A 27,614-nucleotide genomic window follows, 5' to 3' on the forward strand; every position below is an offset into this window, starting at 1 on the left:
ACCAGAAGTGGTTTATACTCCTTGACCAGTGGTTGCTATCTCAGCAGCCTCAGGAGTCCTGGCCCTGATTGTGAGCACAGGTGTAGGCACACACCTTGTCAATGGACTGACATCACCAGGGCATACAGCCCTATTCAATGCTTTAGGGATGGTCATCCTTTCCTTATTCAGGGAAATAGTTCCTTTTTCCACGGTTATTTGTGTGTTTTTTCTAATTTTATCAAAGTTCAGTCTTGCTTCTTCTCAAACAAATCCCTACATATTTTATATGTATAATTCATTTTCTAAAACTTCAAGATTTTATTCCCATAACAGAGTTAATCCTTCTCAGTTAAAATATGCATTACAGTCGTGGGTCTCAGAAGACTCTATGGAATGCTCCCATGTTGGAATATATATAGGGTATTCATCAGATCTAGCCTACATTAACTGGAAAAGAAAAAAATCAGGGATTTCAAATCCACTTTGGTATTTTTCCTTTGAATTATGAAAAAATTTATCAGAAAAAGTATCTTATTACATGACTTTGAACATAATTTAGGTCAGAGAAGTGGGAAAAGAAGCTAATACATAAGGGTTGCTTTCTAAATCCAAGCACAATCTAATTTAATCCTCTCCTTGGCTCTCTTGGTCTCTGAAGAACCATTAACCTCACTTTGCTGATGAAGGGACAGTCTGAGAGGAGGCATCCAGCAGGGCTGTGTCTGGATACCAATAGCACTACACTTAAAGCCAGCAGCCTTTCCCGTTCCGCACCCTACCCTACTTCTCAGAAAAAAGTTATGTTAGCACTGTCTCTTCCCTTCCATTCTACAGACAGCCAGTTGCTTTTTACAGTGTAACAACTTTGTCACAAACATGATAAAGAAGACTTTATGAATGTCACAAGAAGTTTGAACCTGGAAGGCAGAAATATAATGGTTTCATAGGCTAACACGGGACTCTGACATAATCAGATTGCCTTCAGTAGATGTACATAGGATATTAAAAAAGGAATAGTAACATTCCAAGATAAGAAATGACAACATAGATACAGGAGATGGAATACCCAGTGGGCAAGACAATATGAAACAGATGTGTGTGATGATATTTTAGTTATGCCAATCTTGATGGATCTTGGCACACTCTACTAAACTGTCCTCCTCCATTCACCCATAGACTCCTGTCCACATCAGATAAGGAAGCCTGACATTCATAAAGGAACCACACCATATTCCCACTCCAATAAAAACATTATCTTTCCCTTTCTCTAATTTTAAGCCATGTGCTTTTTTTTTTCACTTTGAAAACTAACATATTTATGGCGATAATTTGCCAAGACAGAATAAAAAGAGATGCATATAAATAAGCCTTGGTCCTTGACCACCATGCTCATTAGAGAAGAAGGTTCAGCAAATAAGTGATCTGTTTTTGTGGATCTGGAGAAAAAATGTTTGCCAACTACATTGACCCTGTATACAGGCATTTGTTTCCAGAAGCCAGGCATCCTTTCTCCTGGTCTAGAGCACTCCAGGCAGATCAGCAACACAAAACAATGTGAGCTTCTCTTCAAGGCAGGTGTAGTGTGGGACCAAGAATATTTTATTCCCATTGAGTCACTGCATCACCATCAACTGGAAACCAGAAACAGTGTTGAACAGTGTTTGAAGGCACAGATAGGAGATCCACACACATCAGTGTCTCACATTAAGTCAGTCATAGAGCTAATGGTCCACTTACATTTCATGTTTAAAACAGTGACCCTGAAGATAATTGAAAGCTATTCCTAAGAAACTAGGTTATAAGAGCATGCCCACAACCCATGTCATAGTCAAATTTCATATGTACTATGTCTAAAATTGAAAACAAATTCTACTTAGAATAATTGTTTCTTAATCAAAATAATGTGAATACTGTCCTAAGTTACTCTATCTGTCATTTACTATGTGTATTATATATACTATAATACAGGTCATGACTATATTCAGATGATAGATTAGATGGACCAATAGATAATAGATACAGACAGATAGATACAGGTAGATGACAGAGAGATAAATGATAGATAGATATTTAGATAGATAGATGAATGGATAAATAAATGAGTAGATAGATAGATGAGTGGATAAATAGCCAGCTGGTAGGTTTGAGATGGGGCCTCACTCTTTAGCCCAGTCTAACCTAAAATTCACTATGAAGACTTTGAACTCCTGAAAACCCTCCTTTCTTTGTCTCAAGCTGATTATAGGCATGCAGCACCATAATAAGTAGTACATTTCAAAAGCCCCTATTGCTGAAGACATTGCATATTTCAGACACAAAACTCAGAAGATTCATGTTCCATCTAACCTGGAAACCTTTCCTTCAGTATAGCTTTTATAGTACCAGAAAATTCTATGCAAATTGCTAAGGGAGGAGAGCAATCAGTAGTCCTCCCAAGTAATGTTGTGAAACGCAACCATGACAAGTAAGTGAAGATATCCCTAAAGGTACAATAGTGACACCCATATCTTGGTGGTAACCAATAGCTGTCTAATTGGATTTAACACTCAATGGAACAGAAATCATGTCTGGTACTAGAAATCTATCCAAATACCAGGGGCTAGTGAAGTCACAGATGTTAGAAGAGAACCTACACTGCCACTTGACTATAGGTCCATAATTCCTAGCTGCATTCTAAAATGTATTCTTGTACTCACAGATATGCATAGGTCTCACTCCACATCCAGTATTCAAAGGATAAATGCACATGACAAGCCCTGCACCTAAAGCTCAGAATGTCACCAGAGGGGGAACAGTGAGATTGTTAAAACCAGAAGACTAGGAGGTCCTGTGATCTTGTGTGTTCTACAAATGACAAGGGTACTACATCTATGATACCTCAACAATTTGATTGCCTAAACAAGACCTGAACAAGAACAACACCAGGAGATATGCTAATACAGAAAGAGCAAATCTCTCAAGGGACACAGCTCTAGACTGGCAACTGTAGGCAGGTCATGAGTGCTGAGAAAGGGAGAATTACTTTTCTCCTAGGAATGAGGCCTCTGATTGGTTATTCAATATAAACTGGTCAGCTCTGAAATCATACACACACACTCAACACCAAACAGACTTAATATGTTGCATTTATATATTTATAAATATATATGTAACAATAATAACCAAAAGAAAAAGAGGCCATCAGTTTGAGAAGGGATGGAGAGGGCAGGGGAGAGGTTAGAGGGAAGGAACATGAGAGTGGCTGGAGAAAGGAACTGTAATGGGAACGAGATGCAATTACACTTTAATTAAAAGTTAAAAAAAATCATTCCATTTTTATTTACTTTCCTGAGTTCACTTAGAGCTCTCAGCCTCCTTGATGACAGCTCTCACGGTTCAGTGGTGTAGAAATTACTGACTAAAAACACCAAATACAGTAAATATGAAATGCCACCAATGAAGCTCATGGACTGCCCTTAGAGAAGACAGTGCATCCAGGACACACTAGGGTCATGCATCCACTGCTGCCTGTAGTTTGTGACATACGTCATCTTGCTACAGAACATGCAAGGCAACACTGGGACACAGCATGGCCAAGCTGCCATCAGCCGAAAAATACCTCCCCTTCCTTACCCTGAAAGCTCTGGGGACTCTCCTTGACAATGTCACAGTAATTATGGCTTCATTTTCAAATGTTCACCAAGTGACATTTTTAAAAATTACTTCAGATGGCATCTCAAATCCCCTCTACTGCTTATTGCTTGACGAGAATAGATTTATTTGTCTCCCTAATCACAGAGCAGAGATGTGTCTCGGACTGATGCAATTATCAGATGGTATAACAGGCAGAATACTCTTCTGGATTCCTTTCATCTTAAAATCAAGTTTTATTTCATAACAGTGGGAAAATCAACACTCTTCTTAAATGATGCAGACAGATTAATGATAATTTCAATGGTCTGTTTTAATTTCATAAAAAATGAGTAAATGGAATTTAACAGACCTCTATTCTGAGATATTATTTTAAATACGAATTGAGATATTTTTATCTATTTAATTGATAACAGAGCATGGGTGACACTTTGAGAGCAGGTTTGAGGACAGAGGAGGGGCCTGAAGAGTGTGTACAGAGCCTGTCTGGGTAACATGTAAGTTTTTACATTTGACCTACATTTTATGAGAGATGCTATCACTTTCATTCAACATAAAAATAAATGCACTCCTATATATGAAAGAGTAATTGTTTCTGTTTGTAACTCTTAAATACTATCACTTTTATAAGAAAAAATATTTTGTTTGTTTTGTTTTGGCTTTTGACCGCAGTAATTCTGTAAAACCCCACAATAAGCCATGTGTACTTTGGCTCAGCTCTCTTAGTTTGGTATTGTAAGAAGACACAGATAAAGAAGGGACTCTGTGTGTGGGACACACAGATCTTTACTCCCAGGCAGAGCAAAGGAGCCTGGGCACATTACACTCTTCCGCACCACTGCCGTTCTCACCCAGTCCATGGCTAGAATATTCCTATCTCCTGTCTAGGAATATACTCCTTCAACCGGCTAATCATTTCATGAGCTGATGTGAATATGTAAATGTAGTAACCCATGACCAAAGCAGACAAATGAGCAGGTGTGGAGAGCTGATACTGATAAGCTGGACCATTTGTTTCTGCCCATAGGTTTAAACTAATTTTGCCCATATGAAGTAGCTTGTTAAATACAGTGCAAAGCCTCACGGCTTACAGCTTATAAACTGTGAATCCCTTCCACAAACTGTGAGTCTCCTTAAGTCTCATCAAGTCATTTAAACGAAGGGATGAATTCATACCGATGAAGGCAGAGACTCTCAGCACTCCAATATTCTCTCTGAACAGCAAAAAGCTATCTTTCATCCTAGTAAGTGAAACCCATTTTCCACAGCAAAGTCACTGGCCTGCTTTGTTAATCCCTATGTTCGCACAGAGCTTTTCTCCATGATGGCACTGCAACTTGTTCCAAATCAACTGGAAAACCCTCTAAGTTTTTCTCCTCTCCCTGTAGAACATTAAAAGAAGGTCAGATATGGCGTTCTAAAGTCACTCTCATGGTTTGCTGTATTGTTTGCAGGGTGAATCCATGGTATGAAGAGCACGGAAACCCCATGAGTCTCAGCCCTGCCACCTTGGTGTCTAAGGCAGCAGCTTGACTCCTGCATCACTGCAGTCAATGCAGTGCACGGACAGATGTCACCTGATGCTATTATAAAAATAGGCATCATTATGGCAGAGTGCTGAACAGAGTGAACAGGACCTGATGCGTAGAACCTCTGAGTATACTACTACCTAGACAGCACAGAGATCATCTGTGTAGAGGACATAGGTATGAACATGCCCTTTAAAGAATGCAAATGTAACCTCAAGTTATTACCATAATTTGCTGCAAACTACAGTCTGGTCATTCTGCCTTCCTGACCTCTCATATTGTGTCTGTATTATATATTAAGAGATACAAATTAATAAAATCTAAAGGAGCATTCCTCCCCTCAGTGAACTTTTCAGTTCTTCTTTGTGTGAGTTCACGTGTGTGTGACAAGGTGTATGTGTACGTGTGCATGTCTGCGTGTAGAGGTCAAATGTCAACATCGGGCATCCTCCCTCAGGCATGCTCTACTTTTGACACTTTTAGCAGGGCCTCTCACTGGTCTACAGTTAGCTGGGTAGTCTAGATTAGCTAGTCTATAAGCCCTAGGGATCTGCCTATCTACCTCCTCAACACTGGGATTACAAACACAAAACACCACACTCAGACTTTTTATGAGGGAGTCTGTGGATGAAAAGCGGGTCCTCATGCTGGTAAAACAAGCATTTACTGAATGCACACTCCTGCCAGGCTCCGTGCTCAACCACAGGCATCGGTGTTTTCACACATTGCAATTGTTGTTCAACAAGAATTTCTTTTAAGCAATGCCTTAGTTTGTCTCCTGTACTCTGTTGCTGTCCCATACCATGGTTAAAAGAAAATGTCAAGTCATGCTTATCGATGCTTAGTCTGCACAGTTCAACATGAAGGAAACTCACTTGCATTCAAGGTGGACAGGTTACCATGTATCATTGACCCTGTTCACTTTATTAATGACTGAAGCACAGGGCACAGGGAAGTGGGGGAGGAATCTGTATTAGTAAGGAAGAGTGGAGGGAGAACACCATGATTCTGCTTGGATCTGCTACAAGGAGTTTTGTAGCCAAATTCAGCGAGTGAAGGTCATTATGCAATGGCACAGACGATGCATTGGGAGCAATTCAGTAATCTGTAGGTAGGATTTCAATAATAATAAAATCTACTTTGCAGTGAATGTTAAGTAGGCACCCTCTATAGACTTGCTTGGAAACCAAATACAGAAACACAAAAGTAATAAACCTAGAGATGTAAAAGGGGATTTGTTCCACAATATTCCATATTTACTGCAATATGTAAAATCAACAGACGATTTAAAATATCCTTATCACCCCATGATCTGAATAATTCATGTATTTAAAGTTAGTTTATGTGGATACCAGGACCGATATTTCAAAATACTTTATCTCTCAATGAAAATAAAAGAGAGCATTGCTTAGAATCGCCACAGTTCACACTGTTGAGAACACACCAGCTCTTCCCTCTGACCCCAAATTCCCACCTCCCCTAGACTTCTTCTGTCCCATAATCCAAGGGCATTCCCTAGACCCACTCATCAGTCTAAGTCGTAGATCATGCTTTTTATGCAATAGGATAAATCAGTGTCAAAACATATATAAGCTGGAGAAGTACTTAAAAGAGTTATTTCTATCATCCCCTTGCATCACAATTCAAAGGCTTTTGTTTCTCAAATCTATAAAGATCTCTAAGAGGGAGGGGCAAAGCTGTTCCTATTGTAGAGCAGGCATTGGGTCAACCCATAGTGAATCACCTTCTTCAGTGCTATGAGGTTGGATGTAGGGTTTGAATCAAAGTCCTGCAAATGTATTTCCTTCAGAGCATAAAAACAATAATAGTGTACACTTCCCAGAAATGAATCTGACAGGATTGCCTTACCATTATCCCACCAATCTCACAGCCTGGAGGAGACTGGAGGCACTAGGAGGAAGCAGTGTATATGTCTAGATGTCCTTTCCATTCACCTGATGGTCTTTTGAGAATTTCTTCCTGCCAACCCTGATTGCCGCTGATCATTTTACCTTCCAATAAATCGTGAAAGTGTGAGTGTGTTTGAGAACAATTTTAGGGATACAACATTACTTATCCATCCAATGTGTAATAATATTCTTGCATGCTCCCAAGTAAGAGAAGTAGCCAGGAAGTCTTGCAAGAGCCAAAGACAGGCAGCTTCTGTGAAATTTTGCCTTCTTGCACTCTTTGTCAACAACAATCATTAATTCACAAATGCTTTATTGACACATGGTGCCAATGTTACTTCCATATATGCTAACACATTTACAGCTTCAATTCAGCTTTCTGAACCTTTGCTTTCTATTAAATAATGCTACTGTGCCACAGTAGTCCCGCTCACTCACTTGCTTGGTGAGTACACAAACAAGGTGATAATTATTAAGGAAGCCCTTTCCGACTGCAGAAAATGTCCTAAATGCTAGAATAAACAGTTTACAGAGCCATTAAGCAAGCGACTTGAACTAGATCACAGAATAAGGTTGGGTTTTAATCCTTGAGATTTTTTTAAAAATCATATTAGTTTTTTTTCTTTACTATTTGACACTAAGCTTTTTCTGAACATATTAAAAGTATTTTGTCTTATTATTGTTATTGTTCACCAGAGAATATTTTATGGATGTTTCAAAAATCAGTTTTTATGTCTTTGGTCTACTTTATGACTATCTCGATTTAATGTGGATTAATTTAAAAGTCATGAAGTGAAACTAAGGTGAAAACTGAAATTCATTGATTTACATATTTCTCTTTTCTATTTTTGAAATGTTATATTCACCTCAACAAATACATAATGAAATTTTTCCTGCGCAAAACTGTACTCTAGATGCAAAGACAAGCAAGATGAACTCTAGGATGGACTCATGACAGGAAGCTGTGGCTTTGATGTAAAGTTGAGGCTTTTCAGGTCTCATAGTTGTGAGGTGTTGTTCACACCTTTTGCCCTGATAAGAAAAATGAAAAGAACAGTGTAAGATAATCTTGCAAACATAAAAGTTACCAGAACTGAGAGCCCAAGGTAGGGATAGAACTCAGAATCCTTGGGAGGTTGAAGAGCCTTGGAGCAAATGGAGAGCCTTGGGAAAGATGAAGATCCTCATGGAAGGTGGAGAGCATTGAGGAAGGATAAAGAGCCCTGGGGAGCATGGAGAATCTTATGAATGATTGAGAGCCTTGGGAAGAATAGAGAACCCTGGGGAGGATGGAAAGTCTTGAGGAAGATAGGATGGAGAGCCTTAAAGAGTATGAAAAGTCTTGGGAAAAATAGAGCATGTTGGAGACAATGGAGAGCATTTGGATGGATGGAGAGCTTTGGAGAGGATGGAGAACCTTTGGAAGGGTGCGTTGGAGAGAATGGGGAGCCTTGAGGTAGATGAAGAGCCTTGGGAAGGTTGAAGCCAGGCATTGTGAGATCAGCATTTGTACTTCTTTTCACTAGACTCTTGGCCAGCTCCCAAATAGAAAATGCAAGGGCTAACTCCGATGCATCATAGATCAGGCTAGGGTAGAGGTGAGCTCTACTCTCCTGAGATTAGACAAAGCGACACTGCTCTTCTGGAATTCATGTGAACAGGGAAAGAATTCACATTTACAGGTGATTAAGCTCATGGCTGGTATATCTCACTTTTTGAAGCTGAACTGGTTAGAAACCAGATGGCAAGCACTTCCAGAGCCAATGAGAAGGAGTAAAAACACAGGGACATTTGAAGTATGAGAACACCTTCATCTTCAGCAAAATTTTACACTGATAATGCCACACAACAAAAATAACAAGAGACAAAGACGTGAAAAGGGGATAAGAACAAGACGAACACTAACAGCACGAATGACGGGAGGCAGCCTGTGCCATTCCATTGGTGTTATACTCAAACACCAAGCAAGATACAGTATGCCCTCTATATGCACTGAGTCCAAAGAAAAAATAAAGACCTCCACACAGGTCAGATTTTAAAAAGGAAAGATAGAGGTGCATAATGAACATAACAGAGCTTAGATAAAATAAATCACTCTGGTAGATGACAGTCTCACTGCTACCTGTACTAGTTTTATTTGGATTAAACACTGTGTGCATATAAACAGATTAAACTTTTCACCTAGGTGAAAAAAAATAACAACCTAGATGCTTTTTCCAAGAGAAAGGTGATCAATAAAATAATGCAAAATATTTAATCTGTAAATATAAAGTATATTAACCAGATGGTTACATAAAGCAGGCATTAGAGAAGGTAACCTCGTTTAGACTGAATGTAAGTGTGTGGAAAAGATTTAGACTTATAAACAAAAAAAAAAAGACAATTTTTAAATTTAGATTTGGCGATTCCTCCCCAGGGCAGAGCTTATAACTCCTCAGCGGATGCAAGCTATTTCACCCCAAGGTAGGTTTGTAACTTTAGCTTTAAAGATTTATTTATTTTTATTTTATAGGCATTGGTGCTTTGCCTGCATTATATTGGTATGAGGGTTTCAGATCACTTGGAGCTGAACTACAGACAGCTGTGAGCTGCCATGTGGGTTCTGGGGATTGAACCTTGGTCCTTTGGAAGAGCAGTCAGTGCTCTAAACTGCTGAGTCATCTTTCCAGGCCCAGTTTGTCACTTCTTAAAGGGAATGCTGAGCCTCAGGTCTCATGTCTCAGGTGCAAACCACAGCCCTGAGGAGTCTGATGTCATCTTCAGAGCCACACAATTCAATGCACTCCCTGACGGTGGTATTCAAGCCAGGGCCCCCTTGACTTCAGAGTGTGTGGTCAGCTGAGCTTCAAAGTGCAGACTGTCAACCCAGCTTTGGAAGGTGGTGGGAGGAAGATGTTAAATCAAGGTTCTACTGAAGACACAGAGAGGACTTAAGGCCACTCTGGGGAACTAAATGAGACTAAATTGGCAATAGGGTGGGAAGCTGGGGGGGAAGGGGAGTGCGGGAGGAGGGTAGGGAGAGGGAACTGGGATTGACATGTAAAACAAGCTATTTAAGATTAAAATAAAAAATGATATAAAAAAAGAAACATACTTTTAAGGTAAAGATGGACATGGCTCTGTGGTAGAGCACTTGGCTATCATGCTCAACATCTGGGTTCTATCTCCAGTACTACCTCAAGAAACACAAAGACAGTAACAAAAATGTATAGTCATGCCTGAGACCATAGACATATCTGTGACTGTCCTACCAATGCCATCAATGATGTCACCCAGGCTAAAGCCAAATGTACTTTACTTGAAATGTGGAATCAAGTTGAAGAAGTTATTCATGACCATGCGTATCATGAATTTGGCCTGTAGAACATGGTGAGTAGGCTACATCACATACAGCAGCAATGCCCTCACGTTGTGCCATTATTTGTACCAGTCTCTGGGAGCACGGAAAAATAATAACTCAGGGATACACTGTTATACATCACCCAGTCTAGCTGGAAAAATAAATATGGAAATGAGCATGCCATCCATTCCAGTCCAATAAATGCCATGTAATAACCATAATTTCTATGGACACCCTGACAACAGAGAGCCTTTCTGTAGACAGCTGTCCTTCAGGACAAAGCCTGGGATCTAAGGGTGGGAGTGAAGAGAATATCTTAGGAGAAACCCAGTGGGATGAATACAATTTCAACACAGGAACTCCATTCCAGGCAAAGCCATAGGTAAGTCACCTCCATGTGCTGTCTTCGTACTCAGTCAGGCCAGAGGAGCTCACAATACCACCAGCCCAATCTTCCTGTTCACTTAGGTGATGTGGGCTAAGATTGGCTTCTACTTCTCTCCTAAGTTCATGCAGATCCACCAATACCATGGAAGGGTTTCTGCTGCTTCCTTGCAAGATATATAATCTTTTCATTTTTTTCCTTTAAAACAACCAATGCCTTAAGATTTCCCATTCTTTTGGGAGTTGGGAGGACGACACTAAAGGTGGTGGGATCATATAAGTATCTACAGCAGTGAATAGTGCAAGTCGGGGGCCTCTGTGGACATCATTTCACTGGGAGGGAGTCATTCCTCTGCTCTACATACCTGTCTCTGAACCAATGCTTTTGCATTTGTAAGTAGTTTCTTTCTTTGAGTCATCTATACGAGTGTTCGTGTAACAGTTATGTTTCAGATTTCATCACCATTAACAGTGCTTATTTCTTAGAAAAACAGCACATTTGTATTTTATTTTGTTGAGATTCCTGTTTTCGTCTCTGCTGCTGAGTTCACACTCGAGCGGCAGGAAGGGTTCTGAGACATGAATTTTAATGCCTTGTGTCTTCGCCTTCTCTGTGTTATCCCTCGTACTCTGATCTTAGCTGCCAGAAATATTGTGCTTCCTTAAAAAAAAGAAAGGAAAAGTAAATCTCTTCCAGTCACTTTTAAATCTTTGGGGCACAAATGATAGACATATTATTGAGATGCAGCATTTGGGCTGAAACATGATCAAGCCAGGTAACTCGATAATTCCCTCAATGACGAGGTGACATATTAGATATAAAAACAAAATAAATTATTTTAGCAGCTGAATAGCAGCTGCCCTTAACACACAACAGTTTCCAAATCCTGGCTCCTATAATTGTAGTCAGACTTGAAACTGGGATTTTTATAGATCTGCATTCCTTGTAAGTCCCTCAAAAAATGTTTTATGTTGTGTATTCAAGGTACATAACATAATACACAATACACAAAAATAATAGAAATACTTAATCTAGTGAAGCAAGTTAAGATATCCTTCATTTTACTTCATGCATTTTAAAAAAAATTTGTGACAAGCAGTTAAACTCTGTTAACTTCTTATTAACATCAACTCTAGCGGCCTTTTACTAACGACAGCCCTCATGTTGTACATACCTGTCTATCTCCTTCATCCTACATGAGCCACACTTCGATTCCTCTTCCTAGAGCACCCCTGGAAACCACTGCTTCTTTCCATACCTCTGTGGACCCAACTTATTTGACATATTTCCGATTCCACATGGAGGCAAGTGACCTCCTATTCCTGTCTAGTCTTGAGCAGCAAAATGTTCCCTAAGTTGAACCATCTTGTCATAAATGACAGAAGATTCTGTTTTGAAGGCTGACTGGTGGTCAACTGTGGTTATGCATCATGTTTTCTTCATCCATTCATTCACCATCCATTCATTCATTCATGGTCACTGTTGTAAATGGTAGCACATTAAATGTAAGACTGAAATATCTTTTAGAGGTTAGCGATTTCACTTCCTTCAGAAATGCTAATCCACCTGGCGATTCTATTTTTAATTTAATTAGAAGCTCCACACTGTTTTCTACAAGGACTACACAAAATTACCCTCTCTCCGAGAGCACTTGGGGCTCCTTTGTGCGTCACTCTACGCTCCCCTTGTGCCGCAGACTCCCTCTCACCTGATGTGAAATGTGTCTACAGGGGCTCTGAGGTGGGTATCTGCTGGCCATTTTTGTTGTTCAGGAAATAGACATTGTGATGGTTCACCTGTCAACTTGATCACAGATAGACTCATCTGTGAGGGGGCTCCTCTCCGCACACTGGTGAGAGATTGTCTTCATTAGGTTAACTGGTTTTTAAATGTTCACTCACTGTAGGCAGCTGCTTTCTCTGGGCTGGGATCTTAGACTGTGTAAAAAGAAATGACCTGAGCACAAGCATTCACCACTTTCTGCTTCTTGACTTTATTTCCCAGGTCCCTGGACAGACTGTACTTTGAGGCTATTGGCTAAAACAAACCTTTTCTTCCTTCCTTCCTTCCTTCCTTCCTTCCTTCCTTCCTTCCTTCCTTCCATTTCCTCTTGTTAGGTCTTTTAGTTACAGAAAAAAGTAGGCCTGACACCTAAGTAACTCAGAGGTAGCTCCAGCATCTGTGTTCTCTCCGGGTAGTGTTTCCCCACCATAGACTTGCATTACTCTTGGTCAATTATGGATGTTAACCCACGGTCCTCCAGTCTCAGCCAGCAACATTATTGGAGACACCACCCACTCTCCAATTATCCCCAACCTTCTGTGTAGCCATTACCTTCTGGCTCTGGGAACCCCAGCAGCCGTAACTAAGGAGGAAGTAGGCAAGACACCACTGCCACTGACTGGTCATAGTTCTGGGGTTTAGGAGGCAAAGGTATTGCTGTTGACAAATTTGAGTGCTACCTGGTTCATGAGCAGCTTCTTCTCAGTGTCCTCTCACCCGGAGGAAGGACCTAGAGAGCACAGAGTTCCATGCTGCTAATGTCACATGAATCCACACACTCTCAAAGGCTTCACTTGCAACTGTTATCACATGGAGAGTAGGGGGACCAAGATAGAAAGTTGTGAGATAGAGATTAAAACCAGAGTCTATGGCATTTCTTTCAGTAAAATGTCATATAATTAGAATTTTGCTAAAATTATTTTGGCTTCTTGGACCAACCTTCTTCCATTTCACAAATAGGTCAGATATGCTTATGACTGAGTCATGATTCCAAAATTATCCCAGCCCAAACAGTGACACACCAGCAAGACAGGGAAGGATCGTGACAGCTGAGCCCAACCTCATTATACAAGGTCTGGTTGCCAACTTAGGGTGAAAGTGAGAACTCTAAAAATGGCTTCATGTATGATATTGGAATATTGCTATATTGCTGTAGTTACTTCTGTCACCTAGTGTGTCTGCTCATTTTAACTTCAACAATCTCCTCATATATGTAAAGACCTAGCAAGCATCTTTTTGCATGGCTGAGGAGACTGCTTGGTGAGTCAAAGTGCTTGCTCTGCAGCTTGCCTTGGAATCGTCAACAACTGGGCACGGTCGTGCATGCCTGTGATCCCAGCTTTGGAGGTGGGGACAGGTGACTCCCCAGAGCTTGCGGTCAACCCACATATAAAATATCTCAGCCTAGAGGTTCCCTGCTGAACTTCTATTTGAGGAATGAGGGAAAAATCTGAGATACTGACATGAGAAGCTGCATGAAGGAGAGGGGAAGGGAGGAGAGAAGCAGAGAGGAGAAGGGAGTGGAGGAGAGGGGAGAGGAGGGAAAGAGAGGTGAAGAGAAGACAGGAAAAGAGAGGAGGGGGAGGGGAAGGAAGGGGAGGAGGGAAGAGGAGAGGGGGAGGGGAGGGGCAGATAGGAGAGGAGAGGGGAGGGGAGGGAAAGAGAGGTGAAGAGAGGACAGGAGAAGAGAGAAGAGGAGGAGGGAGGAGAGGAGAGGGGAGGGGAGGGAGAGGGAGGAGGAGAGGAGAGGGGAATGGAGTAGAGGAGAGGGGAGGTGAGGGAAAGAGAGATGAAGAAAAGACAGGAGAGGAGAGGAGTGGGCAAGGGAGGGGAAGAGAGGGGAGGAGGGGAGAGGAGAGAGGGGAGGGGCGGAGAGGGGAGGGGAGGGAAAGAGAGGTGAAGAAAGGACAGGAGAAGAGAGGAAAGGGGAAGGCAGGGGAGGGTAGAGGAGGGGAGGGAAGGAGAGGAAAGGAGAGGAGAGGGGAGGGGAGGGGTGGAGAGGAGGGGGAGGGGAGGGTAAGGGAAGGGAGGAAGGGAGAGGAGGGGAGAGGAGAGGGGGAGGGGAGGGGAGGAGGAGAGAGGCTGTTATAGTCAGTTGCCTTTGTTTACTTCCTTACACCTAGCACAGCCATAGACATCACTTTTCTTTTTCATAAAACCTTGAAATTGCTGAATACTAACAATAATTCTTGTTGTATCTGACCTCTGGGGTTTAAATATTCTTACTTCTCTGGTTTCAGTTATGTTCACCAAAAGTTAGAGGATAACATCTGATGAGCGCTTTCAAGAGGCAGAGACTAAGATGAAGCAGGTATGGGTACCGTGATGTTAGACACACATGAGCAGAGAGCAGGACCTAAAGGAGACAGCGAGGGCCAGCCCCGCCCCCTTGTTTAGTGTTTGTAAATCTAACTACCCTCAAGGTCAGCTCGGTGAACGCCAGGCAAATCTCACTGTGTTGTTTCACTGATGACTATGATGTGGAGCTGAGATGCAGCAGTGGAGAGGAGTGACTATATTCTACATTTTCAGTTTTTCATTTCCTCACAGCAAGTATTCACTTGTAAATGTGCTCTTATTCAGACATGTTGACTTCAATGTTACTGTAAATACCTGGACAGCAAATTTTAATCAGACTTTGATATGTACATATACACATACATGCACATACATATATACACACACATGCATACACATAAATGATACATGTACACTCATATACAAACATAATGATTCATTGGAGTTTCACAAGTTCTTAGTTTGCATTGCAAAGCATAGCATCTTTTCTCTCGCTGCTGTCCATTCGACAGCTGGGCAAGCCAAGTCTCCATGGAAACTACCCAGAAAGGAATCAATGGCCTGGTACCATGTTGAATCTGAGGGTCAGACTTCCTGATGGTGTCCAGGGGAGTGTGTACCCGGTGTCAACCGCCAGAAGTCAAGGAGGTACACAGGATTCTGAATGTGGCTAAAGTTTAGGTAACAAACAGCCTCAATTTAGCCCAGAGTGCTTAGAATTTTTCTAAGTTGTCAATGAGATTACAGTAAATTCGTGTCCCACATGACATTCAAAATGGGATCAGACACCCTGCATCCTTCAGAAACTGTCCTTTTAATCCTTCAACAAAACTCAATATACATTCCTTATACTTGAAAGAGTCATGGGAATCTTTGCAGCATTTCAAAGACCCAGCTAGAAAACTCCGCTTTGACTGAGGACTGTCTGGTTTGTTTATTCTGCCTGAGTTCTAGGGAAAGAAATAGTTTTCCTTGTCTCATTTTAATATTTCTTTATTACCTCTTGGTCCCTTCCTTATCATTCTCATCATTATAAGATGTTTATATGAAACTTTCCTCAGAGGAACTCAAATCATATCACAAACTGAAATTGCCAAATAGACATTAATCTTCACAGCGCCTGTGTGAGACAAGCCAGAGCCCCAGTAATTAAAATATTGAATAGGTATCTGCAGCAAGCACCACACTGGGAAAACAAGATACAAAAGGAGTCAGGAGTTCATTATTTCAATTGTAAGAAGAAATTATGAGATTACAACCAATTCTCTGCGATAAGGACCTCAAAACGGCCATGAAGTAAGCCCAGATACTTGCAAGATCTATTGCTGTGGGTGGAAACTATTTCCGAAGAGAGAATGCATGCTAAGATGGCCGTATTTGTGAAGGACTTAGGGCTTTTATCTATGTGATTACTGTCTTCTTTGATCTTTATACAGCATTATGGGACTCGCAGGCAGGTAATGGAACCCGGACAAGAGGGACTGTGGATGACAGGGTATCATAGCAAGAGATAGGCTTCCTGCTTGCACATTATCTTCCACCACCACACAATATGACAGAGGAAGTCAGGCCTCTGCTACAGCTATCCGCTATTTTTTTGTTTGGGTATTTAATGTGGTTTTATACATGTGAGACCTGATGAGAAAACAGTCCTACCCAGAGCTTGATCTTGGACTTTCATCCTCCATAACGACAAGAAATGGATCTCTGTTTTGAAGCCACCCAGTGTGTGGGCAACACCACAGAGAGCCGAATTCAGTGAGCATCAGTCTGTAGCTTAACCTTCTGTGGAGCACACTGCTTACACCTAAGCCCTGTGCATAGCCTAAGGATAACAGAACAAAGACAGAAAGCAGACCCAGCATAACATCCAAGGTTTCATATTCATCAAGAGTCACAGACAACCATGGCCGTCAAAGACAGATAAGCAGAATAGAATAAAGAACATGCACAAATATCCCCACATATAGTCTGCAGATGTTTCGTAATAGCAGCTGTACATCTGTGGAAAAGCATGGCATTGTCAAGCAACAGAGCAGGGGCCATAGGAAAATCACACCCCAGAAAGGGGGTGAGGCCTGGATAGGAATCCTACAACTTTCCAAAAATGATGCCAAATATAGTATAGACCTAAATGTAAAATGCATAATCATCTGAAATATAACACTGGGAAAAATGTAGGTCAGCTTGTACTTAGTAGTCAGTTTTAACTACAGTGTAATCTACAGCAAGAAATTTGACACTCGATCCTCAAATTAAGACATCTGTTCTGTAAAGGATACTGTTAAGTGGGTAATAACATGTTGACAGACTTAGAGAAAGTGTTCATGCAGCATACGTGTGAGGCATCCAGAACACACTACTTAGCATCTCCCCACAGTGATAACACAAGAGACTTGGCAGACTCTTCACCAAAGCCAGTCAAGTAGAAAAATGTAGTGGTTAACCCTGATTGTCAATTTGATGGGATCTAGAATCACTATGGAAACAAACATCTTTGTCTGTGGGGGATTTTCTAGATTGGGTGAATGAGAAGTGGGGAGGACCATATTAAATATGATGAACACCGTCTCATTGGCTGAGCATCCATCTCTCTCTGCTTCCTGACAGTGGATGCAATGCAGCCAGCCACATGAAGCACTTGCTGCCATGACTTCCCTCCGTGATGGACAGCAGACCCTTAAACTGTGAGCCAAAGTAAACCCTGCCTTCCTGTGCCAGTGCTTTTCTTTTGCTGTTACTGAATTCCCTGACCAAAAGTAACTAAAGTGGAGAAAGGATTTACTGGGGCTTATAATACCAGAGGAGGTAAAATCCATCAAGACGAGGAAGGCAGAGCAGCAGGAGCATGAAGCCTGCCTAGCAGTCAGGAAACAGAGTGATCACATTTCGTCAGTACACAGGAAGTGAACCCCACTATGTTCTCTAGTCAGGCTCCACCCCTACAGGTCATAATCTTCCAAAACAGAACCCCACACCACTTCCTATGGGTGCATTTTTGACTCGGCATTTAGAAAAGTAAATAGCACAAATCCATTCAGCAGCACATACCAGGAACCGCAAAGTAAACCAAGCAGACACTCCATGACAACCTACTAACAGCACTGTGAGACACTGTGAGGCTGTGAACCAATAGGAATTCCCAATGCAGATGGGAAGAGAGACCGCGGGAATAAAGAAGAAGCTCTTTGAATGGTAAATGGGAGGTTTCTACAAAGCTCACCACATTACCAAAGAGCTGTGCTGAGCTTCTAATGTTTCTGCAAATGACACACAAACGTACATAAAACCCATAGTAGATTTGTAAAGAACTTTGGTTATAACAGAGAAAATATGGAAACAGAAAAGGCATCCTTCAAGGGCGAATGAATAAAGCCCTGTGGCATACATTCAGCAGGAGGAAGACACGGTGGGGAGGTAACTTAAACTAATATTTGGAGTTGAAAGAAACCAGTCTTAAAAGTTAACCAATCATGTAAGTCCACGCATAGGACATCCAGAAATGGCAAAGCTGTGGAGATGGGGATAGATGGATGTTTCCAGGGGACTTTGGATGGGTCAACAGTCAGGTGGATGGCAGATGGTTCTTAGGGTGGTACTCTATGTTATCACAGGGGAAGATTCAGGGTATAATGTGCCTGGCAAAGCACATAGGTTGGTGCAACACACAGAATAAACCCCAACACAAACTGTGAGGTTTGGTTAGCAATGGTGTACCAATCTTGTCTTGCCTAGCTAATATTCTTCTGAGTCAACCCAAGAAGACATTAACATAGCATAATGAGAGAGGAAAGGTATATAAAAACACGCTACTTCTGTTTTTTCAGCTTTTCTGTTGACCTACGCCTGTTCTGGAAAATGTTCATTATTTTTTTAAAGCTTTTAAGAAGAAAAAAACAAGACACTTAAAAAAATATTCTGTACATGTTTGAGAAGAATCAAATGAGCCCAGAGCTGCAGGTCAGATGGAAAGTTTCAAACTGAACCAGCGTCTCTGAACCTGAAAAGTCACAGCTTGAAAGTGAGAGTCAACCGGAATTCAAATCATCATCTGAGCCTCGTGAGCAAAACACACTGAAGAAAACCAGTGGAGGATTTCCCACTGGACATGGAGCAGGGCCACTCTTGTATGGAAGCACACAAATAAGCATGTGGGAAACAGATGGCATGAAAAACCTGGAGAATGGCCCTGCTGTCAAAGCTTCATCATTTCCCAAGAGGAAAACAAGGCACATGCTGTGTTCTGCAAGGCTTGGTTCTAGAAACCTGACTAGGGCAACTCAGGAACAAAGCAGTGACAGATGACATGCATACCCAAAAACCAGGATTGTGTTGTTGCGCTTGTTCTGATGGAGGGTACCTACTAAGCAACCCAGAAACTCCACGATTTTCTAGGTATAGCACTAGGAGGAGGAGTTAACGAGTCTCAGTGGGGGGACAGGTCTCTATAGGAGAGCAGTCTCAGGCTGGAAACACGTGGGAGGAAGAAACTGTGGCCCCTAGGTTTTGCATAGAGTGGTCAATCATTTGCAAACACTTACACTTGTGCCAGGGGCAGGCTTTGCCATTTCCATGGCTCTAAGGCATTAGGGTCCGTGATATGGTTGTCTCATGTCAGTACCCACATGCACTTGGGACATCATCTACTCCTTACACATTCAGGGCTTCACCTGCTCTGACAATCAAGCGGATCAATAAGGAAAACTGTCACAGGGCAGCAGAGTGGCCTGCAGCAGAGCTTAAACAGCGTCTTTACCTGACTGTCCTTGTTTCTCTAGCCTGTTGTACTGGTGGGCAGGCATGGGCCAGGGTCTGGTTCTACTGGAGCACAAAGAGGCAGCACCCCAAACTGCCCAGCACAATCAGCCAGACTCAGGCTGTGTACACCTCCCATGCCTGTTTATCCTGTTTATCTGATACCTTCTTCACTTTTTGCATGACCTTTGAAAGACGTAACGTTGATTTCCAAGACAATGGCCTTTTAATAAAGATAGTTCCTGTAAGTCTAATGGCTACATTGCTTCCAATTCATTGATCCCTCTAGACACAGCCTAAGTACCAAATATCAATTGAAATGAAGGCAGCCTATGTCTTAAGATAAAAGGGAAGTTTGCCTTGACCTAGTAAAGACCCTGGATACAGCGACTATTTTAGGCTATGGCCCATTACTAAACCGCTGTAATTCAGTATGCCTTTCAAATAACAATTCATTTTTAAAAATGTTTATGGGTGCTTTATGCCAGAAGAGGGCATCATATAACACTGTAAATGGTTGTGAGCCACCATGTGGTTGCTGGGAATTTAACTCAGGACCTCTGGAAGAACGGCCAGTGCTCTTAACCACTGAGCCATCTCTCCAGCCCATGATTGATTTTTTGAAACCCAAAGCAAATTAAAACCACAGTACTTCTTACTAAATTCTGTAAAATCCCACTAGCTTCTCATTAAAACCATAGGTTAGCTTAATGGTGGTTCATTTTGCAAAGACCCCTGTATTGTTTCAAGCTTCTGATACTTCTATAAAATAGAATTTTCTATTTCTATAAAGATAGAAATTTTCTATTTCTATAAAATAGATACTTCTATAAAATAGAATTTTATAGTTACATATTTAAATTTTATCATCAAAACAGAAGTTATCCTTTTATGGTGGGGGGTGCTTAGAAAAGATAGAAGACAAAGAAGGAACTGGAAGAGGTGAAGGGGGAGAAGGGTAGGAATGTATGCTGGCCCTGTGGTCTCTAGGAGCTGTGTCATGCACCTGGGCTGAGCTCTAGGAGAACTTCCAGTGGAGTTTCAGCAGGCTTCATATTTCTGTGTGCCGAGATAATAAATGCTCCTTGGTGTTCAGAATGCCGATCTGTGTCTCCTAAATGTTCTATAATAACACAATCTAAGAATGAGGATCCCTTTATTCAACTAAGAACATTCCTGTGTGTTTTCTTTAAAATTATCTTGGAGGTTTCTGATGGTAACATTAACAACAGCAGGACTGAGAGGACAGCGGGTATGGGGGATCTGAGAAGGGCTTCCTGTGCTTCAGTTCCCCTTGCTTACAGGAGACACTAACTCAGTGCCTTCCGTGACTCTGACTTGTAAGCTCAGATAGCACTTGGCTTTCATGCTAAGAATGAGTTCTGTAGATGCCCCAATGCACCCTTGGTAGCCAGTCCCTCACTCTAATCTTTGGAAGTAGCAGGAACTGTTTCTCACCACATCCAGCAGGTCACAAAGACCACACTACAGAATCCTAACTTGCCCCAGGAATGCAAGAAGGGCTGTGTGGCAAGACTCTTGCCAGGTCAGTATTAGGTTCTCATTTCTCCATCTCTCTAACATGCTCCCAGGTCCTGATGGCTTTGCAAGTCTGCTGGGTGACATCGCTTGTTTATACTGCAAGAATACACTACCAAGGAGTAACTCCTGGGGGGAAGATCCCTATTTATATCTTTATCTAGAAAACAAAGCTCGGAGTCCGTGGCCTCTGCTGAAGGTGCTAGGCTAGAAGACCCAGGTTTGCATAGTTGCTTGCACAATCAGATTCATGGTGACTAGCTAGTACATTGTGGGGCTGATAAACCACGCTGTAGGTTAACATCTACTGCTTTGTTTGCGGCACTGTTGGAGACTATTGTCTCTAGAGAACTAATTACAGGAAATTGTAACCACAACTCCATGGGCACACACACACAAAAACTGGATTCAGGATGGAAGGAAACAACAGCCCGGGGCATGTTTAATAAAACAGAAGCGGCTTACTGAAGTCCAGTGCACTTTCCCCAGCCCACTGAGCTGGCTGAGGCTCACCCAGCACTGGTGCACAGAGGCAGTCATTCAGGAACTTGTTATGTCTTCTTTAACAAGTATGTTAATCAATTCGTGTGCTCTTCTTTCTTAACTCAATTCTCAGAAAACACTGCTTTATGCAATTATCTAGTAAATGTGTGCTAAGGATTCCCTTCTGTCACATAGCTGCTAAGGCAGCCAAATTGTTCCATATTTTCTTGTTACAAAGTTATTCATTCTACAAGGAGTCCATGGCAAACACTCCACAATATGTTGTGCTCTCCGATCGATAAAATACACATAGCCCAGTGTCTGTTACAAAGCCATTCAGATTAGAGGAATAGCGACTGTCAAAAGAATGGTGAATATTGTAAAAATGCTTTGTATTCGTGCATGAAATTCTGAAAGTTTTTTTTTTTTAATAGACCGTGTCTGGGGATACATGGCTTTGCAGAAGTAGAAAACTGTAGAGATCCTCATTTTGGATTGCCTGGGAAGTTGTGGGTTTGCCCAAAGAGTCTGAAGCCCCTAAGGACTGTAGATGAAGATGGAGTTGTTGACATGCCAGAGTGTAAATAACTTTCTTTTCCCACAAACAGCAGGAGTTATTGGCTGGTTACCTTAGGAGATTTTAGGCTGGGAATCTTGTCACAGATGCTCCACTGAAGCAGGTCGAACAGTGAAGACTTGCAGGTGAGTGTAGAGTTGTGATAACTTCAGAGCTGACAGAGAATGTGGAAGGTGAAGGGTGGCCGAAAGCCAGGCAGAGATACCACTGGGCAAAGGACAGAAATCAGATGTCAGAGAGGGCACAGAGTCTCTCATCTGTGTCTGGGTGATATACAAGACCATGGAGGAGAGGAAGATAGGAAGTTAGGAGGAGGATAAAGTTGGATCCAGTTTGGAGCCTATCAGCTCTAGACATCGGGGATCATTGGCTTGGACTCTCCTCATTTCTTGCTAGTGTGAACAATTTTTCACCTGACAAAAATGCAAACTATGAAATGCAAGGACATGAGAACTCATCTGGAGTCAGTCCTGAGCCAGAATTCTAATCTTAACAGCATGTGGTGCTCACAGCATCTGAGGTTCTGGCTTGAGATGTGTCAATCGGTGGCACTGGTCTCACCAGCTGAATGTTCAAAGGCACATGTTCAAATCCCACCTCTTGATATCACACCCATGTTCCCAGTCCTTGTGAATAGTCTAATGATCCTATGTGGAAATCTGGGGTCACCCCAAACATACCCTGTGCTCTCCATGCCTGCCTGGCCTGTAGGAGCAGTCTTGCTTTTTTTGTCCTGCAGACATCTCACAGACCATACACTCCTTTGCTCTTGATTCAAGCTGCCCCTCCCCTCTTATCTGACAGGACCAACCCACTTCTCTATCTCTAGGTGCCCATCTCAGCATCTCCCCCATAGGATTCATCCACACAGACAGGCCCTTTTAACTTCCAGCCCCATAATGAAAGCTCTGCTTTACACAAGGTATCATGGATTTTCATTGTCCCCGGTGCAAACACAACCCCCTCAGGCTCTCATCCCCCAAGTCCATCCACAACTCCTGATCACTCTCTGCCCCTCCCTGGTGTCTATAAATGCATTATCATATGGCTGGATCAGTCTCATCTTTGAGGTGCCATCAAAAAATACAATATTGTCAGAAATTGTTATTGGTTACTAATTCATCCTACCCTGATTCACTGTCGTTATTATAATCGTCCCTTTAGGAGACTCAACCTGTCCTAAAATATCTTCACTCTACACTAGTTCCTTGCCTTTTCTCATAAAAGTCTCATTTGAATGGGAAAACTTCATTTTCCCCCAGTGGGAAAGGAAAAAAGAAAAGAAAAAAGATGTTCTCTGAGTTTCTTCTGCAAATTCATTTCATTCGTGAGTATGTGCTAGCTTGAAGGCACACCAGAGATACAATAAGCCCAATATGCCATTTCTTACATTGTAATAGTGCTGGGGTGACCTGCTTTGTATCTCAGAGACTGGGTACCAATTAGAAGGTGGAAGGCATTTTCATGGTGAGAGCAGTGAAGGATGCTTTGGGTTCATTGTGGGAAGAGACACCACCACAGTTCCAGGATGTCAGCTGGGACTTTTAAGAAGGTAGTGAAGAGCCACGTCTTACGAACATAGGATGTGTCCAACATCAGAGGGACCCCAAGAAGCATCCGCTGCATCTTTGGTAGTAAAGGGACAGTTGACGGTGTACAGGTCTACACTGAGCGCTACAATTCTCAATACAGAGATCCCTGATGAAGCACTGCCCGGTCAGGCAAGAGGAAACCTCTGAGGTTTCTGCAGAGAGAGAAATCACTGGGGGAATAGTGGATAAGAAAGAAAGGAAAATGTAATTTACATGCAAGAACAATATGATGGGTCTGGGCCTTTTGTTCCTCTGAGGGGTGGGGAATAAACTCAGTGATACCTAACTTCATTTTCTACTCAAGAATTTCATACAGTTCATCACTACCTGCAGGCACTAGACTTTAGGGGAGAAGATCTGTGTGCCCAGACCTTCTAGAAGCCTAGTGGCCTATAAATGCCTGTCTTTCCTAGAATTCATTTGAGAGACATTGAACACGACTGCAGTACATTTTCTCATACAGATTCCCAATGCAAACTAGAAGTACTATGTGTCTATATGTTAACCTCCCCAGGGAGGCTGTAAAAGAACCATAATTCATCCTTTATTTATTTTCCTTCTTCACATAGATATAGGAAATGAGTTTTGCAAGTTTTTCAAATCCAAATCTAATAAGAAAATCTCTGTTTTAAGAAAGAGAAAGAACAACAGTCGAGGTGTGCTGGATTTGGGAGTTCTTAACAAGAATTAAGAAAGAGAAGGTTGCTGTTGCTCTCACTGCAGTGCAAAAGGAAATAACACTTTCTGTTGGGAGCCCAGTACATACTGGTGCTACCCATTTCAATTAGAGATCTGTGAGCAGGCAGGGCAATCCACCCAAGTACAGTTTGTTTCCATTCTTTTTACTTTTCCATTTCAAAGCAAACTACTCCTTAACAATACAATACCTTGCAAAACAGAAGCATTAACAACAGGCGTAGGGGTCACAAATTTCATTATGAAAGACATACAATTTATTCATGCCATAGTTACTAACCTCAGGAATAGAACAACATGGTAAGGCCCAGCCAAGAACTTTCCCAACTCCCCTTGCTAGGGTTTGGTTCTTTGCTGAAATTCTCTAGAAAAATATCAGTCTTATTTCCCACTATAATAAATGTCACTGAAAAGAAAAAAGCATTTTCCTGGAACAATATTTCAATTTAAAAGAGCAAGTGGAGGGGCGTGAAAAGAAATGCCAATGTCATACTAACATACTCGTGATCCAGAACAAGACGCAGGAGCTGGATAGGGAACAGAATAAGACAGAGGATGCTTTATTCAGCCACAATGAAGCTGGTACCCAGTCCACGGTCCAAGTACAGCCACCCTCCACTCTCAGAGTGCAGCCAAGGACACGCCTGCCAGGACCAAATGGCACAGTCCTCTTTCCTGAGAGTCCTCCATGATGTGTACACGGCTCCAACTAGGAGGAGTGGCCACTGCCAAGACTGGGTCTCTGCTATGATCTGCGTGTCGGGAAAATAGGAGTCCCGGGTCCTAAATGATGATACTCTGTCTTGATACCTTGATTGTACAAATAAATCTTGTCTAAATATCAAAGGGTAGAGCATGCCACCAGCTTAAACATAGAGGTCTGGAGGTCTATACAGACAGACGGGAAGTGAGATGGCTGAGTGGAAACAGGAAGTGAGATGGCTGAGTGGAAACAGTAAGTGAGATGGCTGGTCAGAGGAAGGATATAGGCAGGAAGAAACAGGAACTCCCTCTTCCTTTCCCCTGGGAAGCTAATGAGGTAAAGGTGGCTTTGGCTTGCTCCTTCTCTCTGATCTCTCATACAAGCTTTATCTGTACAATCAAGGTATCACCACAATACTTTAAGGTGGGGTCTTTGAGAGATAGTTAGGGATAGATGGGGTAGATGCTTGCAGTGGCATTCCTGGCTTTATAGGGAGGACAAGGAATACCACACCAGTTTAGACTCTGCCATATCCTGTCGTGGTCTTAAGTCCCTGCCAGCTAAATGCAACATGCACTTAGACTTTTCAAACTCTATACAAACACATTTATTTTCATTATAAAATTACCCAGTTTAGGGACACTGAGATGGCTCCTGAGTTTGATCCCTAGGAGCCATGTGGGAAAAGGAGAGAATTGCTTCCTCTAAGTTATCCTCTGACTTCTACATGGGAGTTATGGCATGTTCACACATGAGTACTGTACACACACACACACACGCACGCACACACACACGCACATGCACACGCACACGCACACGAGCGGGAAGGGGTGTATGCCCAAAAATAAATAAATAAATAAATCGTAATTAAAAAAGAATAGAATTACCCAGTCTTAGGTATTCTCCTGTAACCACAGAAAACAGCCTTAGATGCTCTCCTGATGTGTTTATAGCAGACTCTACCAGACTCAAGTCACAATGAGGAATCCCCAGAGTGAATCGAAGAGCAACTTTTGAGATAACAGTCCAGTCTCTAGGTGAAAGTTTACCTCTAATCCAAACTTCCCCAAATGACGCTTTACTCCCCGTGTTATTTTGCACACCAGGGGAATTGGGATGGCCATACTCTAGCCACAGACCCAAGCACTTCTGATTGGCTGAGAGGGTCTTAAAGAGGCCAGAGTCTGTCTTTTGGGTGGCCCTCTACCCCTTCTCTTGCAGAACTGTGCTGAGAGACAGAGATGCTACCTTGACAGGTATCACAGTTCATGCATTCACTCTGGGCCTGAGCCACAGCATCTCAGACACCCGGTACAGAGTTGAGAAGAACCAAACAGTGAAGAACATGTCTTTAAGAAGCAATTAGAATTCTGATAAATAGCAAAATAAAACCCTTGCAAACCAATCTTTTTTTTATGAGAAGTAGTAGAGCGAAGTTGCCTGGAGTTTTGTTTGGTCACTGACAAGAGAGCTGGATGACTCTCATTGAGGAGAACCCAAGGTGTGGTGGTTTGAAAGAAAATCCCCCCTTAAGAGGTAGCAGTATTAGGAGGTGTGGCTTTGTTGGAGGAAGTGTGTCACTGTGGGGACAGGCTTTGTAGTCCCCTATGCTCAAGCTACACCCAAGTGACACAGGCCATTCCTATTGCCTATGGATCAAAATGTAGGATTCTCCGCTCCTTCTACAGAGCCGTGTCTTCCTGCACATCAAAATGTCCTGCCATGATGATAATGGACTGACCCTCTGAACGATAAACCAACCAGTTAAATGTTTTCCTTTGTAAGAGTTGTCGTGGCCATGGTATCTCTTCACAGCAATAGAAACCCTGACTGAGACACAAGGCTACCACATTTCATGGTTAAGTGAGGATGCCAAGTTACGAGGCTGAAGTCAGGCTCCCCACAGACCTTGAGCAGATGGTAAACCATGTATAGCCTCTCCCTGAAAAAAACTGTAACAGCCACCTCCCTGGGGTTGCAGACCATGGGAAATTCACAAGGGCAATTAATTTTGATAACAAGGCAAACCATAGAATTAAAAGAACAGGCATTATTCTTTGAGATAATTGAAAAATAGATTGAGTTCAAGTTAATTCATGTAAACACAAAATGCTGTAAAAGTAGGCCAAGTGGTAAAACTAGGATACAAGGAAGAAATTCTTATTTTATCCCTTCCTAAAAGCCTTATTGGCAATGGCTTCTTCTAACTTTCATGGAAAGTACCCAGGCTTTACATCTTGCAGCCCCTAGTAGGATGCCATGGGACTAGACCAAAAGTTCTAAACTTGTGGGGTCACATGTAAGGTATCCCACATATCAAATATTTACATTATGGCTCATAACAGCAGCCAAATTACAGTTATGAAGTAGCAACAATTTTATAGTTGGGGGTCATCACAGCATGAGGAACTGT

The 27,614-nt window shown here is 42.1% G+C and overlaps 1 long non-coding RNA gene across 1 annotated transcript in view; it reads right to left on the reverse strand.

The window, feature by feature from the left end:
* LOC110343254 overlaps positions 1 to 27,614 on the reverse strand; it is a 447,219-nt gene that overhangs the window by 341,634 nt on the left and 77,971 nt on the right. The window lies entirely within an intron of this gene.

This window comes from Mesocricetus auratus, unplaced genomic scaffold (genome assembly GCF_017639785.1).
Source record: "Mesocricetus auratus isolate SY011 unplaced genomic scaffold, BCM_Maur_2.0 Super-Scaffold_100031, whole genome shotgun sequence".
NCBI classification, from domain to species: Eukaryota; Metazoa; Chordata; class Mammalia; order Rodentia; family Cricetidae; genus Mesocricetus; species Mesocricetus auratus.